Source organism: Humulus lupulus, chromosome 7, assembly GCF_963169125.1.
Source record: "Humulus lupulus chromosome 7, drHumLupu1.1, whole genome shotgun sequence".
In the NCBI taxonomy this organism is placed as follows: Eukaryota; Viridiplantae; Streptophyta; class Magnoliopsida; order Rosales; family Cannabaceae; genus Humulus; species Humulus lupulus.
This window is the reverse complement of record NC_084799.1, coordinates 172,227,384-172,245,652: the sequence shown is the minus strand read 5'-3', so window position 1 is coordinate 172,245,652 and position 18,269 is coordinate 172,227,384. Positions and strand designations below refer to the sequence as shown.

At 34.8% G+C, this 18,269-nt stretch overlaps 1 non-coding gene across 1 annotated transcript; it reads left to right on the top strand.

Moving 5' to 3' along the window:
- Positions 1 to 11,742: 11,742 nt before the first annotated feature.
- On the top strand, positions 11,743 to 11,849 carry LOC133793073 (small nucleolar RNA R71). Its single transcript, XR_009874534.1, has one exon. It is a non-coding gene; the product is annotated as a small nucleolar RNA R71 (small nucleolar RNA).
- Positions 11,850 to 18,269: the final 6,420 nt, after the last annotated feature.

Here is an 18,269-nt window from a genome sequence, read left to right as displayed (position 1 = left end):
TCGTTATCTCTTGATGTGTTGATCCCCAAGGCAAAGGGCAAACGCAAGACCAAAGCTGTTGGAACAAAGAAAGGCAAGAAGGCCAAAGTGGCTCCAACAAAAGGTACCAGCTCGATCTCTGATTCATCTCCTTTATCCCGATTTAAATTGAAGGCAAAAATCAATCCTCCTCCTTGCACCTCATCAGAGGATGTTTCTCCTGAAATAGAAGACTCTCAGCCTGAGTTGGGCCCTTCCTTGACCGAGCCAAATCCTGATGTTCCTCTTGATGATTTGGCGGAGGAGATTGAATCTGAAGAAGACCCATCAGAAGCCTCTCCTGTTGCATCTGACCCAAAAGGCACCACACCATTGGCATTTCCCGAATTGTCTTCCAAACTCCCTAAACAAAAAGGTGCTCCTGTCCGTACCTCAGATTCTTTCAAAGCTCATTCTCTTACTTTCTGTTTTAATGATAATGAGAAGAACATGCAATTTTATGAGCATCATCACTTTATTAGTGAGTGTAATTTCCTTTTTGCTCCTCATCGTGTTTTTGGGGTCTTACTTACCTTAGAGGAAAGGGGTTGGTTGCATTCCTTGTCTGGGTTTGTGCCTTGGGTTGTTAAAGAATTTTATGCTAATTTGAATGATGAGTTATTAGACCAGTCTTCTTTTATGTTTCATAAGGTGTATGTTAGGAGACATTGGTATAAGTTTAATCCTTCTGAAATTGCTAAAGCCCTCAATCTCGTTCATGTTGAGATTGATGATTCTATTGAGTTTGCAAAGGATCAAGCGTTGTCTGAGTTGGTTGGTCAAGCTATGGTGTGGGAACCAAGCACCTCTTTTCGAGTCTTGGATCTCACTCATTATTATGGTGCTCTTTTCAAATTCGCAATGTTTAATTGGATGCCTACCACTCATTCCTCTACCATCACTCAAGACATGGCTTTTCTATTGTTCAAAATTGGGACTGGAGTCACAATTGATCTTGCTGTTGTTATTTTTGATCAAATCATGTCCTTGAGTGGTGCCAAATGCAAGGGTCAACACTTGATGTTTTCACAAGTCATTTACAAACTTTTGGACTCCCAGCGTCCTTTGAAGAAGTCCCATGAGACCTTGACTTCTCCTTTGGTTGGTCCTACCTACACTGTCAAAGATGACCATGCTCCATCCACAGCTCGAAAAGTCAAAGGCATTAATCTGGCTAGTTCTGGTTCTGGCAATGTTGTGACTGACACTCCTGCTGTCCCGACTGATCTCGCTTCTGTTCAGACAGGAATTACAAGTCTTTTTAACCGGTTCACTCTCATGGAGGATACTTAGTGCCAAATTCTTGCTTCGTTGGCCCTTATCAGTGCATCCACCTCTCCTGCTCCATGATGGTTACAGTTCCTTTCGATCTTTTTTTATTTACTTTTGATACATGTAAAAGACCACTAGATGTGTCTTTCTTTTGGTTTCGTTTCCTTTGTTCTTTGGCATTTTCTTAGTCAATGAGGGGGAGAGAGAGTAACTATTTTTGGTACTTCGATTATGTTGTTTGACCTGCTGTTTCTCATTGGTTTTTGTTAACTATTTTATCTTGTACTTTGGTTATTTTTGGCAGGGGGAGTCATTTTGTGACTCTTGTGATTTTAAGCACTTACTTGTGTTTTGCAGGGACCTTTTAAAAATATATATGCTTTGTCTATAGAATTTCCAAAGGGGGAGATTGTACATCCTAAAATTGGCATATTTTATAGAAATATCTTTTTAATTAAAAATTCAATTTATGTTTCCCTTTATTGTAATTTTTGGAATTTCACTTTCCCTTTTTGTGAATTTCGGATTATATTAGCTTCCTTATTTAGCTTTATATTGTCTCAATTTTATTATAAATGGAAGTTATATCTTGCAAATATTCAATACATACCCAAAGTCATTTCTGAAATATTTGATTGTATATTTTCGTGCAACTCAAGAATTGAAATTCAGGAAACTGAATATTTAATGTCATTAATTGTTCTTTCTATTTTGAGCATGTTTTTGATCCGACACAGGTCTGAGTTGTCCCCACCAAAATCGTATCTGTCGAATCAGCATCTTCTAAAAAAGGCAACTCTTCATCAATCAAAAATATCTTCAATTATTCTTGCCTTTATTGGGAGATTCTTTCTCAGCCTTTATGAGCACGAAAAATGACTCTATAAATAGGGCTCTAAAGGCAGTGAGAAAAGTGGACTCTTAGATGCATAATTTGTGAGTGTATTGTAATATTTGTGAGAGTTACTTATTTGTATTCAAGATCACTGTATTCACGTGATCTTGTAGAAATATGAGAGTTTAGTTTATGTGGTGAGTTTATACCACATTCATGAGTGAATACACATTGTAATTTGAACATAACTTTTATAAGTCTTCGGGAGAGGATTTTTACAAGCCTTGCGTTGGGAGGATGCAAGCACTCGCTGGCCATTGAAGGGAGTTCAAGTGGTTGAGTGTTTCAATCAAGATCAGATTAGTGAAGAGAAGTACAACAAAGTTGCGGCAAATCTCAAGAGGGAGTCTTGTTTTGTTTAAGTCAATATTTTGTATTTGTGATTCTTTATTAATTGGTTTTATTCTCTGGGCGTGGCCCCAAGGAGTAGGTTATCCGAAAGGGTTTCTGAACCTTGTAAAAATTCGTTGTGTTCTTTATTGTTTTGCACTGTCTTTTTATTGTGTTCAGTTTCTGTTGTGACAAGATCGGATTCTGTCCCAACAGAACTGCAATTTGTTTAAACAGTTAATTACCATTTCGGTCTTTAATTAATTCACATGTCTTAATTAATTTGGTAATTACTAAAACCAGAATTTCAGAGTGGACCGAGAAGTATATTAGTATTTGTCTTTACTATAATTCTTTTTAGCTTTTTCAACATATAGAGATATAAAAGGTAAATAATTGTACCGAATACAAAGAAGAATTGAATTCAGTTAGGATTTTAATTATTTTTAACTAAATTTTTTAAAATATTATTTTAAATATATTAAATATTAGTTGATAATATAAAAAATTCAATTTTGAAACAGATTTTTATTTAAAATAATTTAGAATTTGAATACCAAATTTACAAAGTAAAATTCAAAATATCTTTTATCTACCATATAATATCGTAGATCTTTTTTCTACGAGATTTATTAATTTCATAAATTGAAGATATTAAAATAGTCTTTGAACTTTTTTCTTAGCAATTATTGTTTTAATAATCTTGCCTCTTACAGGTTGTATATTGTTAACAAGAGGAAATTGTCTAGAGTAGATAGAGATCTAATATACAGATTAACATGTAATTAATTTCTGCTTTTGTTCTTGAGGAGCCTCAGTAGCTTCTTTTGTAGCTGTGTTGTGAGTTGAGGGTGTTTTTTGGCTGGTTGATTAATGAAGTTTTCCTTCTTGATCAAAAAAAAAAAATCTTGCCTCTTTTTTTGTGTGGGGAATAATCTTATCTCTTAAATTCACTGTATATGTGATTATGAGGAAATTCAGTGCATTTTTGTAATGTATTTCTTGATCTTCTCATCAATTTCCACATATCCCCTCTACAAAAATATTATAATTGAATTTTATAAATTGTATTTAATCGCCAAAAATTAATCATAAGAGTACTTGACAATTGGTCAAATTTTTATGAGGCAATTATGCCTATGACTAATATTTTATTACAAAATGTGAAATAATCTATTTGTTTTAATTTTTTTTATAAAATGTTAGATAATATTAAAAATATCAAGTAAAAAAATAAAAATATATTATTGTCTTATTTTCTAAAAATAAGTGTTTCGTTAATCACATGAGTATTATTATTGTTGTTGTAAAAATTACAATAATAGTATTAATACATATTTAAGCAAAAACGATAAAAATGATAAATTAAAAAGGAGATACATTCAACTGCATGCATTATATATAAAAATAGAATATTATGAGCCTGAAAGTTTCAATAAACATTAATATTAAATAAAATATTAATATTTTTCTCACACAACCTTATCATCAATTGCGGTTAAAAAACTATTCTATTAAAAAAATTATCAAAACCAGCAGGAATGTAATTAATGTTGCACGTGATTAACACAAAATAAAATAAAAGAAAAAAATCAAATGCAACATGTTCTATTGTAACCAAATAAATAACAGCCATGATGAAAAATTAAGGTCTACAAACTTACAAATGAGGGCAAAAGTGATGCCCTCACTTAAGCATTATCCTATATATATATATTTGGAGGGTTCTCTTGTGCACACCCTAAAAAAGAGCACACCGGTGCAACCCTTAGCGTTTTTTACTTGAAAAATATTTTGGCAAAATATTTTTTATGACTTTGTATATAGTAGTTATTTAGAGCATTGATATCGCCCAATAACTCCTAAGCGGTCGCAGTAGTAATCGGGCTATGTCGTATCCACAGAGAGGTAAAATACAAGTAAAAAGAAAGATTAGTAAATTAAAAATAATAAACTTTGAAAAAGAATATATATTTTTAAACATTAAATAAACAAAATCGAAGAATTAGAATCAGAAAGAAAATGTGGAATACATAAGTTTCATTCATGCTAACATATATATATTTTAATAAAATTAATTCCTTCAACTTAACTATAATTCTACACCATTAATTATAGTTGAAAAATATAAATAATAAAGCTCACCTTAAAATATGTTCTTAATTAAATTATACTAACTTCTAATTTTAAAACCTATCATATTATATACCTTAAAGCGACAAAATACCAATGGCAGAATGCAGTAAAAAGCATGTAATATAACAAATATCCTAAATTAAATTAAGAGCCTAAATTACATAAGAAGAGCATGACTAGACTTATGTAAAAGACACTAATAAATTTAGAATAAAAATTAGAAGAAAATAAATCTAATTGTAACAAAGATATAGAAATGAAGAACAAAATAAAGAATCAATATATTAAAAATATAATGTGAAATATGAACTTCACTCTAGCCTTTTCACAAGAGAATTTAGCCTAAAATAGGCATTGTTTTCACTCAAAGTAATGTAAAAGAAATGAAAGAAAAATAAGAACAAAAAATGCTTTTCTCTCTCACTATACTCTCCACACTTAATTCCACAATCTAATGATTTTTTTTCCTACATTTGGCTCTCTATTTATAGTGGAAAAATGACTCAAAATGTGTTAAAATCGTGTACTAAAGAGTGGGAAAAATGGCTGCAAAATGGATGGAAAGTGAGACAAGTGGGAGACAAGTGCAGCAATAAAGGAGACATGTTGGCCACGCGTCAAGCATCGATTGGCTCAGCTTGGAGTGCGTCAGGCGCGTGGGAGACAGCAGTCAGGCGAGTGGGACAGGTGGCATCTTCTGGTTGGTTCGGCAGGCGGCATGGCAGCGTATGTCAGGCGGCAGGAGGTGTGCGGCTCGGCTGGAGGCTGGTGGCTTTCTGCCACGTGGCAACTTCTAAAAGCTTGGGCTAGGCTCCTTTTTGGGCCTAAGTTAACTTCAAAAATACCACTTTTTTCATGATTTCTTCAATTTTAATTCATTCTTTATTCTTTCTTTTTCTTTGTATCAAAACACATTTTATTTCCTGAAAATTAAACACAAATTAAATTAAAATTAATATTTTCAAATATAAAATATATGACAATAAATCCATAAAAATATTAATTAAAACTCAATTAATTTTAAACTTTAAGACTAATAAAATGATATTTTTGAACACTAATCACAACCCCCAACCAGCTTATTGCTAGTCTCTAGCAATTCAAGCGAAATAATAAATGTCAACATGATATATTTCAGGTCAAAAATTACAAAAGAACTTAAGTATTAACACAAAATGTTAGTAACAAGTCAACAAGAGTTATCAAAATTACTTTGAATAAATCTAGAGTTGTGAGTGTATGCACCAAACTTGAACCTTCTTACCGCAAACCATAGCACATAAAGCCTTCGAAATTATGCCAAGTAAAAGTCTAAACTCCATTAACCTCTCATGTAATTGAAAATATTTAAAGTTAAGGGTTTCACTCATGGGGTTGGAAATAAAGAAGTAAACACTCATCAAATAGATATATATTTAAGACAAACTTTTAAATAATCATTGAAACGGAGATAGGAAATAAACTATTTGGACAACCACCATAAAGAGTACCACAAAACCAGTTTTTCGGGAATTCTAAGTTAAATAGACAATCTTTACATTTATTCTAAGAGCCATAAAATAAAACATGAAATTAATAAATACACATTTTTTTTTAACACAAGAGACAGCATAATTGAAAATGATAGAACTATTGCTCTTGTGTTTTTTTTTCTCTATATATTTCTTTTTCTTTTTCTTTTTCTTCTTTTTTTTTTTCCTTTTTTTTTTCATGAAGAACATAATAAAAGGCTCTCTAATAAGATTTTCCCATAGAAAATATTATCCCTAAAACATCATCCATTTATACCACAATACCTTGTCCAAATAATTATAACCATTTCTAAGAATCAATAAAAATTTTTAAGTTGTTTTCTCAAGTCTCACCTCTCACAGTAAAGAATGAATTCTTAAACAAGACAAATTTCTAAGAAAATATGTGCTAATCAACCATCTTACCACAACGTTTGGCATGTGTATTAGGTAACTCTAGAGAAACTCTTAGTAATACAGATAACAAAAATTGACTCAAAAGTAACATTTTGCAAAAATAAATAAGTAATTTTTAAAAAATTTGACCGTGAAAATATTAATATGAAAAAAATCAACATGAACGTTCATGAATATGCTCACCACCCCCAACCAAAATCTGACAGTGTCCTCAATGTCTCAAAAGATAATAAATGTAAAAGAGCAAGGAAAGAGAACACATGGATAGCGAGCATCGAGTGATAGAGCTAATATTGATTCTCTAAAACATGAAAAACTGAAAACACAAAATGATAACAAATAAAATAAAATGACAAAAGGGAAATAAACAGAAAACAAACCTATGTACAAACAATTTGGAACACTACTCAGACTTGGCAAATCGGTTCCACGAGAGTGACTTCTTCAGGCTGGGTCACCCTCTCTATGTAGTGTTTTAGTCGTTGGCCATTTACTTTGAATTCTCTCCCATTAGTTGGGTCTGTGATCTCAACAACACTATTGGGAAAGACGAATTTCACAGCATATGGGCCAGTCCACCTTGATCTCAGCTTACCAGGGTGGATATGCAGATGAGAGTCATAAAGATGCACTCGTTGGTTTGGCTCAAATTCTTTTCTCAAGATTTGCCTATCATAGGATGCTTTCATTTTTGCCTTGCAAATCCTAGAATTGTCATAAGCATCGTTCTGTTCCTTAATTCTTCAATTTCTGACAACTGAAGCTTATGATTGAGTCCTGTCGCCTTGAGATCAAAATTTAGGCTTTTAACTGCCCAATAAGATTTGTGTTCTAGCTCAACAGGAAGGTGGCAGACTTTTCCATAGACTAGCCTATAAGGAGACATACCAAGCTAAGTTTTGTAAGCAGTGCGGTATGCCCAGAGAGCATCGAGAAGTCGTGAGGACCAATCTTTGCGGTTAGGATTAACCGTTTTTTCTAAGATTTGCTTAATTTCTCGGTTGGCTAACTCAGCTTGGCCATTTGTCTGTGGGTGATAAGGCAATGCAACCTTATGAATTACACCATATTTTTGCATTAAGGTCTCGAAAGAATAGTTGCAAAAATGGGTGCCTTGATCACTTATGATAGCGCGTGGTGTGCCAAACCTAGATAACACATTTTCCTTTAAGAATTTCACAACAGTTGTGTTATCATTATTTCGACAAGGCACAGCTTCCACCCATTTTGAGACATAGTCTATGGCGAGGAGAATGTAAAGGTAGCCAGAAGAAGGTGGAAATGGTCCCATAAAGTCTATCCCCCAACAATCGAATATTTCTATTACAAGAATTGGGTTTGATGGCATCATATGTCGCTGGGACAGAGCACCTAATTTCTGATACCTTTCACATGATCGACAGAAATTGTTAGTGTCTTTGAAAAAAGTGGGCCAATAAAGACCACTGTAAGATTTTTGCAGTAGTCTTTTCATAGAAAAATGAACACCACAAGCTTCATTATGACAAAAGTTCATAACACTAAAAATTTCATCATCTGGAATGCAATGTCTCATAATTTGGTCGGGGCAATACTTAAATAGAGATGGATCGTCCCAATAGAAGTTACGAACCTCGACCAAAAATTTACATTTATCTTGTGCACTCCATGCAGTTGGAAGTTCGCCAGTCACTAAGTAATTAACAATATGAGCGTACCATGGAAACTTAGTGACTGGGAAGAGATGTTCATCAAGGAAGTCATCTCGAATGGCTGGGCCATCAGCGGAATCAGAAAATTCAAGATGAGATAAGTGGTCTACTACCACGTTTTCAACTCATTTCTTGTCTTTTATGGTCAGATCAAATTCCTGTAACAGAAGGATCCACCTAATTAAACGTGCCTTAGCATCCTTTTTGGAAAGGAGGTATTTTAAGGCAGAATGGTTCGTAAAGACTGTGATAGGTGAACCAATAAGGTAGGAACGAAACTTGTTAAGTGCAAATACTACAACAAGTAACTCTTTTTCAGTAGTAGAATAGTTCATCTGAGCACTGTTAAGAATTCTACTTGCGTAATAAACAACGAAGGGCTTCCCTTCCCTTCTTTGACCTAAGACAACCCCTATAGCATAATTGCTAGCATCACACATGACTTCGAACGGTAAGTTCCAATCTGGTGGCTGAATGATAGGGGCGGAAGTGAGTTTTGCAACGAGTGTTCGGAAATATTCCTCACACTCGGGTGCCCAACTGAACACAACATCTTTTGCTAGGAGGTTTGACAAAGGGCGAGCAATTGTCGAGAAATTTTGTATGAACCTCCAATAGAATCCTGCATGCCCAAGAAAAGATCGGATGTCTTTAACAGTCTTGGGGGTGGGCAGCTTTGATATGAGTTCAATCTTTGATTGATCGACCTCAATTCCTCGTTCCAACACGACATGCCCCAAGACTATGCCTGATGGCACCATGAAATGACATTTTTCCCAGTTAAGTACCAAGCCTTTCTCTTTGCAACGTTTAAGCACATATTCTAAATTGAGAAGGCTTGATTCAAAAGAATCTCCAAAGACTGTCAAATCATCCATGAATACTTCCATACATTTCTCGATCATATCACTAAATATGCTCATCATGCATGGCTGGAAAGTGGCTGGAGCATTGCACAAGCCAAATGGCATACGCCGGAAGGCAAATGTACCAAAAGGACAAGTGAATGTGGTCTTATCCTAATCTTCTAAGGCAATCTCGATTTGGTAATACCCTGAATAACCATCGAGAAAACTATAGAAAGGATGACCTGCCACACGTTCCAATATTTGATCGATGAATGGAAGTGGAAAATGGTCTTTGTGGGTGGCTGCATTTAATTTTCTATAATCAATGCACATGCGTCATCTAGTTGTGACCTTGGTAGGAACAAGTTCCCCTTTTTCATTTTGAACCACTGTTACCTCTGATTTCTTGGGAACAACCTGAGTTGGGCTAACCCATTTACTGTCAGCAATAGGATAGATTATTCCATAATCAAGAAGTTTTAAGAGTTCAGTCTTAACTACTTCCTTCATCGTTAGGTTCAATCTTCTTTGAGGGTCACGACGTGGTATAGCCCCGTCTTCCAATTGAATGTGATGGGAGCAAATTAAAGGACTAATACCTTTGATGTCAGCTATCGTCCATCCTAATGCATCTCTTTGTTCTTGCAACACATTGATGAGTTAGCGCTCTTGTGTGACATTGATCTTTGAGGATATTGTGACAGGAAAAGTGTTTTCAGCTCCCAGGAAAACATGCTTAAGACCCTCGGGAAGTTGTGCAAACTTTGGCTGAGGAGCTTGTTCAATGGAGGGTTTTGGTGTTTCTCGACCTTGTGGGAGTTCCTCAAAGATCGGATTCCAAAACATGGTTCTTCTAGCCTGTGAGTGTTTGACGATTTCAGGGTTGATTTTAGACTCATCTGGCTTAGAACTTTCTGAAATTTGGAAGAGGTGATTAAAATGATTAGACGTGTATTTCGCTTTGACCTCTTCTGAAATAAGTGTATCGATCAAATATGATTGGAAACACTCATCGTTATTAGGTGGTTGTTTGCCGATGTGGAAAACATTCACTTCTAGAGTCATGTTCCCGAAAGAGATTTTCATGAGACCATTCCTACAGTTAATGAGTGCATTTGCTGTTGCGAGGAAAGGTCTACTGAGAATGATGGGGATTTTGGACTCTATACTCACTTCAGATTGAGTGTCCAAGATGAGAAAATCAACAAGGTAATAGAATTTTTCAATTTGAATCAGAACGTCTTCTACTATTCCCCGAGGTTTCTTAACTGATCGATCGGCCAGTTGTAGCACCATAGATGTGGGTTAAGTTCTCCTAGACCTAATTGCAAGTATATTGAATATGACATGAGATTTACACTTGCTCCTAAGTCTAGAAGGGCTTGACCAAATTCCTACTCCCCAATTTGGCATGAGATGGTGGGAAAACCAGGATCTTTGTACTTAGGCGGTGTCTTGCAGTCAATTACCGCGCTAGCTTGTTCTGCCAAGAATGCAGTTTTCTTGACATGGTGCTTTCTTTTAACGGTGCACAAATCCTTGATAACCTTGGCTTAAGTCGACACTTGTTTGATCACATGTAACAAGGCAAGTTGATCTTCACTTGTGTTAAAAGGTCTAGGATTTCACCGTGATTTTCCAGTACCTTTCCAATGGATTTCAAAGCTTGAGGAAAGGGTGCCTTTACTAGAATGCTTATTGGCACATCATCATCTGGAGCGGGCATTGACGTACTCATTGTCTTAGTTAACGGTGAAACCATACTTTGACCACTTCAAGTAGAGATGGCATTAACCTCTTTGAAATTTGTATCTGGAGAGGAGGAGGTTTGTGCCATGTGTTGCCCTTTTTGATGGATTAGAGGTTGAGCGGGAAGTCTACCATGCTCTTGAATTGCCAAAGTAGTGTTTAGCTTTGTCATTTGGATTTTCATGTCTTTCATTTCCTCTACCATTTGTGTGAAACAAGATTTGAGCTCTTGAGTTGAGGTTATTTGTGTTTGCGCAAGCATTTGCAAAGTATTCTCAAGAGAATTACTTGATTGCATGTTATTTTGAGGAGCAATGTATGCTTTTGGCGGTTGTTGCTGCTCACGCCTCCATTGGCTCCCAGATGCTTGGTTTGAATACTTCCAGCTGAAATTTGGATGGTTGCGCCAACCGGGATTGTAAGTGTTTGAGAAAGGGTTATAAGGCTTCTTGTAATCCCTTAAAGCATTGCATTGTTCCTCATTTCCTCCCCTTAACTCACCAAGAGTTGGGCACTCTTGCAGTTGATGTTCCGTCCCTCCACAGATGAAGCATGGATCTCGTGTCTCTACCTTTGCAGCCATGTGGATTCCTCTACCTTCTTGAGATTTGAAAGCCTCGAATTGTTGTCTCAATGATTCAATTTGGCTTTTGACGTTGTCATCTTCCCTTAATTGGTAGATTCCAGTTGATCATGGCTTGTCCATAGGACTCGGTCCATTCCATGTGTAGGACTTTTCAGCGAGATCGTCGAGGTACTCGAAAGCTTCATCGGGATCTTTTTGAAGGAATTCACCATTGCACATCATTTGTATGGATTGTCTTTGTCCGGTTGTGAGACCGTCATAGAAATAGTTGATCAGACGCCAGCTTTCGTATCCATGATGTGGGCATTGATTTATCAAATCTCTAAACCTCTCCCAAACTTGATGGAAAGTTTTATGGTCTTTCTGGGTGAGGGTAGAGATTTTCCTCTTAAGGCTGCTAGTCTTATGGGGTGGAAAATATTTGGCAAAGAATGCTTTTGTCATTTCGTCCCATGTTCCGATAGATCTAGGCCTTAAGGAATACAACCAACTTTTTGCTTTGTCTTTGAGAGAGAAAGGAAAAAATTTCAATCTTACAATGTTGGTGACATCAGCTCGGTTGTTGAATGTAGTCACCACCTCTTCGAATTCCCGTATATGCACGCACGGACTCTCATTTTCCAACCCATGGAAGGTTGGTAAGAGGTTAATCATGCCGGGTTCGAAATCGAAATTTGGCATATTGTTGGGATACATTATGCATGAAGGTGTGGCTGTACGCGTAGGATGTAAATAATCCTGTAGCGTTCTTGGTTGGACTTCATCTTGATGAGCCATCATGGGTGGTTCAGGAAGTCTCGGTGAATCGGGAGTGTTTGAATGAATGGAAGAAAACGATGAACTAGGAGAGTTTTCTAAAGTTTCTACTTGTTGTCTCACGAATCTCCCTAGTGCGTCTCTATTTCGTGGCATAAATATTTTTTTATTTTGTAAGTATTATAAGCGCAAGTGTGTAATAGTGTAATAAGTATACACCAAAAATGTTCCCACGTCAATTGGGAAGGTTGCCAAGGTATCACTTTAGGCCCAAGAGCTTTTCTAGAACTCCCCGAGGTTCTTAGAAAAGATTGGAGGGTAACGCTAACACATACCTTATTTAAGAACCAATTTTTCCAAGACAAAACAAGTTTGGTTTTTACTAATTTCCAAAATTACACAAATGTTCTCAATACTTTGTTTTTTTTTAATGATTTAAAATTTTATGCTTTTTTCAGAAAAAAACTAAATCTATAAAATAAATTCTAAACCTAAAAGTAAAATGAATAAAATAAAATAATAACAAAAAAAAAATGAATAAAAAAAATTACTAAGGAAAAATAAAATAAAAGAGAAATAAACAATTATACTATTTTTTTTTTAAATAGAAAAAAATTAATTTACTATGCAAACCTTTAATTGTAGAATTACCTCCCCGGCAACGGCGCCAAAAATTGATATCGCCCAATAACTCTTAAGCGGTTGCAGTAGTAATCGGGCTATGTCGTATCTACATAGAGGTAAAATACAAGTAAAAATAAAGATTAGTAAATTAGAAATAATAAACTTTGAAATAATGTAACTTTGAAAAAGAATATATATTTTTAAACAATAAATAAACAAAATCGAGGAATTAGAATGAGTAAGAAAATGTAGAAGACATAAGTTTCATTCATGCAAACATATATATATTTTAATAAAATTGATTCATTCTACTCAACTATAATTCTACACTATTAATTATAGTTGAAAAATATATATAATATAACTCACCTTAAAATATGTTCTTAATTAAATTATACTAACTTCTAATTTTAAAACCTATCATATTATATACCTTAGAGCGACAAAATACCAATGGCAGAATGCAGTAAAAAGCATATAATATAACAAATATCCTAAATTAAATTAAGAGCATAAATTACATAAGAAGAGTATGACTAGAAGACTTATGTAAAAGACACTAATAAATTTAGAATAAAAGTTAGAAGAAAATAAATCTAATTGTAACAAAGATATAGAAATGAAGAACAAAATAAAGAATCAATATATTAAAAATATAATGTGAAACATGAACTTCACTCTAGCCTTTCCACAAGAGAATTTAGCCTAAAATATGCATTGTTTTCACTCAAAGTAATGTAAAAGAAATGAAAGAATAATAAGAACAAAAAATGATTTTCTCTCTCACTATACTCTCCACACTTAATTCCACAATCTGATGATTTTTTTCCTACATTTGGCTCTCTATTTATAGTGGAAAAATGACCCAAAATGTGTTAAAATCGTGTACTAAAGAGTGGGAAAAATGGCTGCAAAATAGGTAGAAAGTGGGACAAGTGGGAGACAAGTGCAGCAATAAAGGAGACATGTTGGCCATGTGTCAAGCACCGATTGGCTCAGCTTGGAGTGTGTCAGGCGCGTGGGAGACAATAGTCAGGCGAGTGGGACAGGTGGCGTCTTCTGGTTGGCTCGGCAGGCGGCGTGGCAGGCGTATGTTAGGCGGCTGGAGGCGTGCGACTCGGTTGGCAGCTCGGCTGGAGGCTGGTTTTCTGCCATGTGGCAGCTTCTCAAAGCTTGGGCTGGGCTCCTTTTTGGGCCTAAGTTAACTTCAAAAATACAACTTTTTCATGATTTCTTCAATTTTAATTCATTCTTTCTTCTTTCTTTTTCTTTGTGTCAAAACATATTTTATTTCCTGAAAATTAAACACAAATTAAATTAAAATTAATATTTTCAAATATAAAATATATGACAATAAATCCATGACAATATTAATTAAAACTTAATTAATTTTAAACTTTAAGACTAATAAAATTATATTTTTGAACACTAATCAAGCATCCTTCAAATTTTCAAAAAATTATAAATAATTTATAATGCTAAAAATAATATTCAAACATATTATTTTCATGCCCATAAAAAAACAATCACGCGTGCAACAAACTATTTTAACATTATTTTCGATATTATAAATTATTCAAGAATTTTCTGAAAATGTACAGGATGCTCTAAATAATTACAATATGCATGACTATAAAAAAAAAATCATCGAAAATACTTCCTGAGTCAATAACACTAAAGGGGTGCACCAGTATACCCCTTTTTAATGGGTGCACCGGAAAAGACCCTATATTTTTTTTTAGTTTTATTACATTTAAATTTAAATTTAATGTGTATATATATTTATAGGGGACTTCTAATGTAGCAACATTCATTTTGTCCCCATAGAATATGGTCAATTTTTTGGCTCTTGATTTTGGTGACTTTTTGTTGTTCAGGGTAAGTATGGTGAAGATGACCGCATATAAAACGGGAATGTTGTGAATGAAAGGATTTTTGTAGTCAAAAGAAGAACACAAGCCTGGTTCATCTATTTTCTTTTATCCCGAAAAAATGTCTTATCTCTAAGGTTCGAAATCTTGGATTCTGATGGTTTAATGAGTATATAGGCATTATTCTCGATGGTTTTCAGAGTATAAAGTTTGAAATCTTTGGTTCGTCACTATAATCTCACTATCCCTTTCCCCGTTATTTGGTTCATCACTCAAACAGAGATTGGCAACTGAAGCTTGATGACCAGTATTTCTTATCCTCTTCTTCTTACTCTGCCTCTTAAAACACAACAATTCTCATATGTTGCCAATGAACTTTATGTTTGAATCTGAGAAAAAATTGGATATGCAATAAGAATAAGGATTTCATTATTGTTGAAAGTGTTTGTATTTTTTTTAATGTGGTAAAACGAAGCTTATTGGGGATTTGGGCAGATGGAGGAAGATTCAAGAGTCTGTCAATACAATTAAAAAGTAACCCACAAAATAGACCTGATGTTGCCACAAATTCAACTCTCAAAATCAACCATCACTAACTTAATTAATTAATTAAAAACCTAAAAATATCATTAAAAGACGAAAATAAATTCATAAAGATCATTAAACTGCTTGATTTGTGATCTTTTGCGTATCAGTTGCTCAAAGCTCCACTCATTTCGCCACTGTATCATATTCCCTTTCAATTGAGCCCTTAAAACCCAACCCAAATAAACAAAAAAGAATCTGGCGATTATGGATATTCGTCGATAAATTTACGATGCTGGGCCTTAAGCTAAATCAATCTTGATTCAAGATCTTGAAAGCTGCATTGATTTTGAAACCTTTTCTTTATCAAAGATAAAAAACAAAATTAATAACCACAACAAAGAATATTTGAACTGTACATGCATCTCTTATTTTTCACCCTTGGATGCACAATAGACGATCTTGAAAATGCTTTCGCCCGTGGGGACAAAACCGATGCCCCCATAGTAGAACTTTCCTTGATAGGAGTAAACTGCCAACACCGCACTGCAGTTTTGTGGTGTAGTTTGTGCAATTTAAGGCCTATGCAGTGCGAGTGCGGTTTGGAAAGTTGCTCAAACTGCATGTGTGGTACAATTCAATAAATTGGCAAAAAACTGCATTGTCTGCATCACAAACACCCCTAATATGCACCCAAATATTGTACACATTGTACGCCATTGTGTGCAATATTCATGTACATATTTTGGGTACGCACATTGTTGACCAATATTTTGGTCAATGACACTCAGTCAATTTTAACGACAATAAATAATTTAAAGGGTTGAATTCAAGTAAAACGACACAAAAAACTTATAGTGGTTCGACCCCAAGAGTTGGTAATGACCTACGTCCACTTGCAATTTTATTAAACAAGAAGGTCGCAGACTCAAGATCAAGAAGAACAAGGTTTAACCGAGTTTACGAAGCTTAAGTGAGAATACAATTCAATGGGGTTTTGTATGTAAAGTGGGCATATGCAAATAATGATTGTGAGAGACTTCTATTTATAGAGTCTCTTAGTGGGCCATGGGCCTTACAAAATGATCTAGGCCGTGTAGTATGAGATTGTTACAACTGATTACATATTTAAAATAATACGAAAAATATATTCAAATATCAGTTACATAAATATATCGTGAAATCTGAATCACTCTTGTTGAATGGTTTGACTTCGAGCAAGTCTCCCTTCGAGCAGCTTTATGAGGTTGTTGTGTCTTTGACCAACTCCTTGCTATTCGAACAACAAGCTTTGTGTACAAATTTTCCTACTTCCCAAACACCTTGCTCCTTTGATTCTACAAATTTTCCTAGCATCAAACATACAATCAAACAAGTCTGAAGCCTATAGTTCATTTTCCTATTTCCCAAACACCCATTTTTTCCAAAAAATCTGTAATTTTTCAAGAAAAAAATTCAAAGTTCTCACGATTTGCTCAAGAACACCAAGAGGTCAAAAGTGAAAATTTCGAAATTACCACAAAATTTGTAGAAAATTACAACGAAAAAACTATGAGAGAGTAATTAGAAACCTTACTTGTTTAATGAACTTGAAGAAAAACTTGCTGCGAAGTTGGATTGAAGAACCAGAAATTGGGAAACAAAAGTTTCGAGTTGGAGAGAGTTTTTGAGATAGAGAAAGTGTGGAAAATTTGAAGAATAGTAGGAAATTTTTTATTTTTTATTTCTGAAAAATAGTGGGAATTTTCTCTCCAAAAGGTAAGTGGAAAGGTTTGAGAAAAACCTTATAAACTGCTTTTTGGATCCATTTTTACACCTGGTCGAATAAAAATTGTGTTTATTCGAGCAGCACACCTGTTTAGGCACACATATGCTGGTCGAATAATCACTTCCCCTTTCCTTGTTACCAGATGTATTCACACGATCACTAGGGAAGTGATTATTCAATTGACCCAAATTTACTCCAAATATTAGTCGATGATGTGGATCAAAATCAACCAATTATTGATCTCAACCGCGATACTCCTGAAACTCCTACTCAACCTGGGGAGCAATCCCACCAATATGATTTTCAATTTTTCCTCAACCGGGTGTAACGACCCAAAATTACTAATAAGACTTAAGGGCCTTGATTAGCGTGTCAGGATGACATAATTGGTATATGTGTGATTAAATGGTTAAATGCATGATTATGTGGCATGGATGATTAATATGATTATATGAATATGTGATATGCATGTTTATGAGTATTAAATATGCATGTGGGCCCTTTCTAGCTTACAAGGGCATATATGTAATTTTGACCCGTTGAGGGCATAAATGTGATTATTTGTGAAAAATTGTTGAGACCACATTATTATGTGAATATATTTGCAGCATATGGCTTGAGACGGTCCTAGTGAGCGGTTTAGCGAAATAGTCACAGCGGGGCTTAATACTCGGCTCGGTGGGAGCCTAGGGGTATTTTTGGGAATTTAGATAGTATTTTGGGATTTATTAAATATTGAGTATGTATTTGGTAATTATTTGGAATGATGGGATTAATGGGTAAATATTAGGAACACTTGAGGAGTTAGCGGGAACCGAGAGTGGAATGACCATTTTACCCCTAGGAACAATTTGAGGATTAATAAGCTGTGAGGGACAAAATAGTCTTTTAAGGGTTAAAGGTTATAATCAGTAGGATTCCAGACTTAGCCAAAATCACCTGGAACTTTCATCCCTCTTTCTCTCGTACTCTCTCTCTCTCTCACCATCTTTCATTGTGCTTTGAAGCTAAGGAAGGAAAATGGCAAAAAACTTAGGCCTTAAGCTGGAATTCTTTGAAGGGAAATTGAAAGGAAGGGAGAGTCATGAGCTGCTGAAGGATTTAAGCTGGATTGTACAATAGGGTGCTGGAGATTTAAGCTGTATTTGAGGTAAGGATTCAGACCCTTGATTATGTAAATTCATCTTGTTCTTATGCTAGGATTTAGGGTGTTAAGATTTGAGATTGGACTGGGTTTTGAGTAGTGAATTGCTAATGAATTGGAGTATTGAT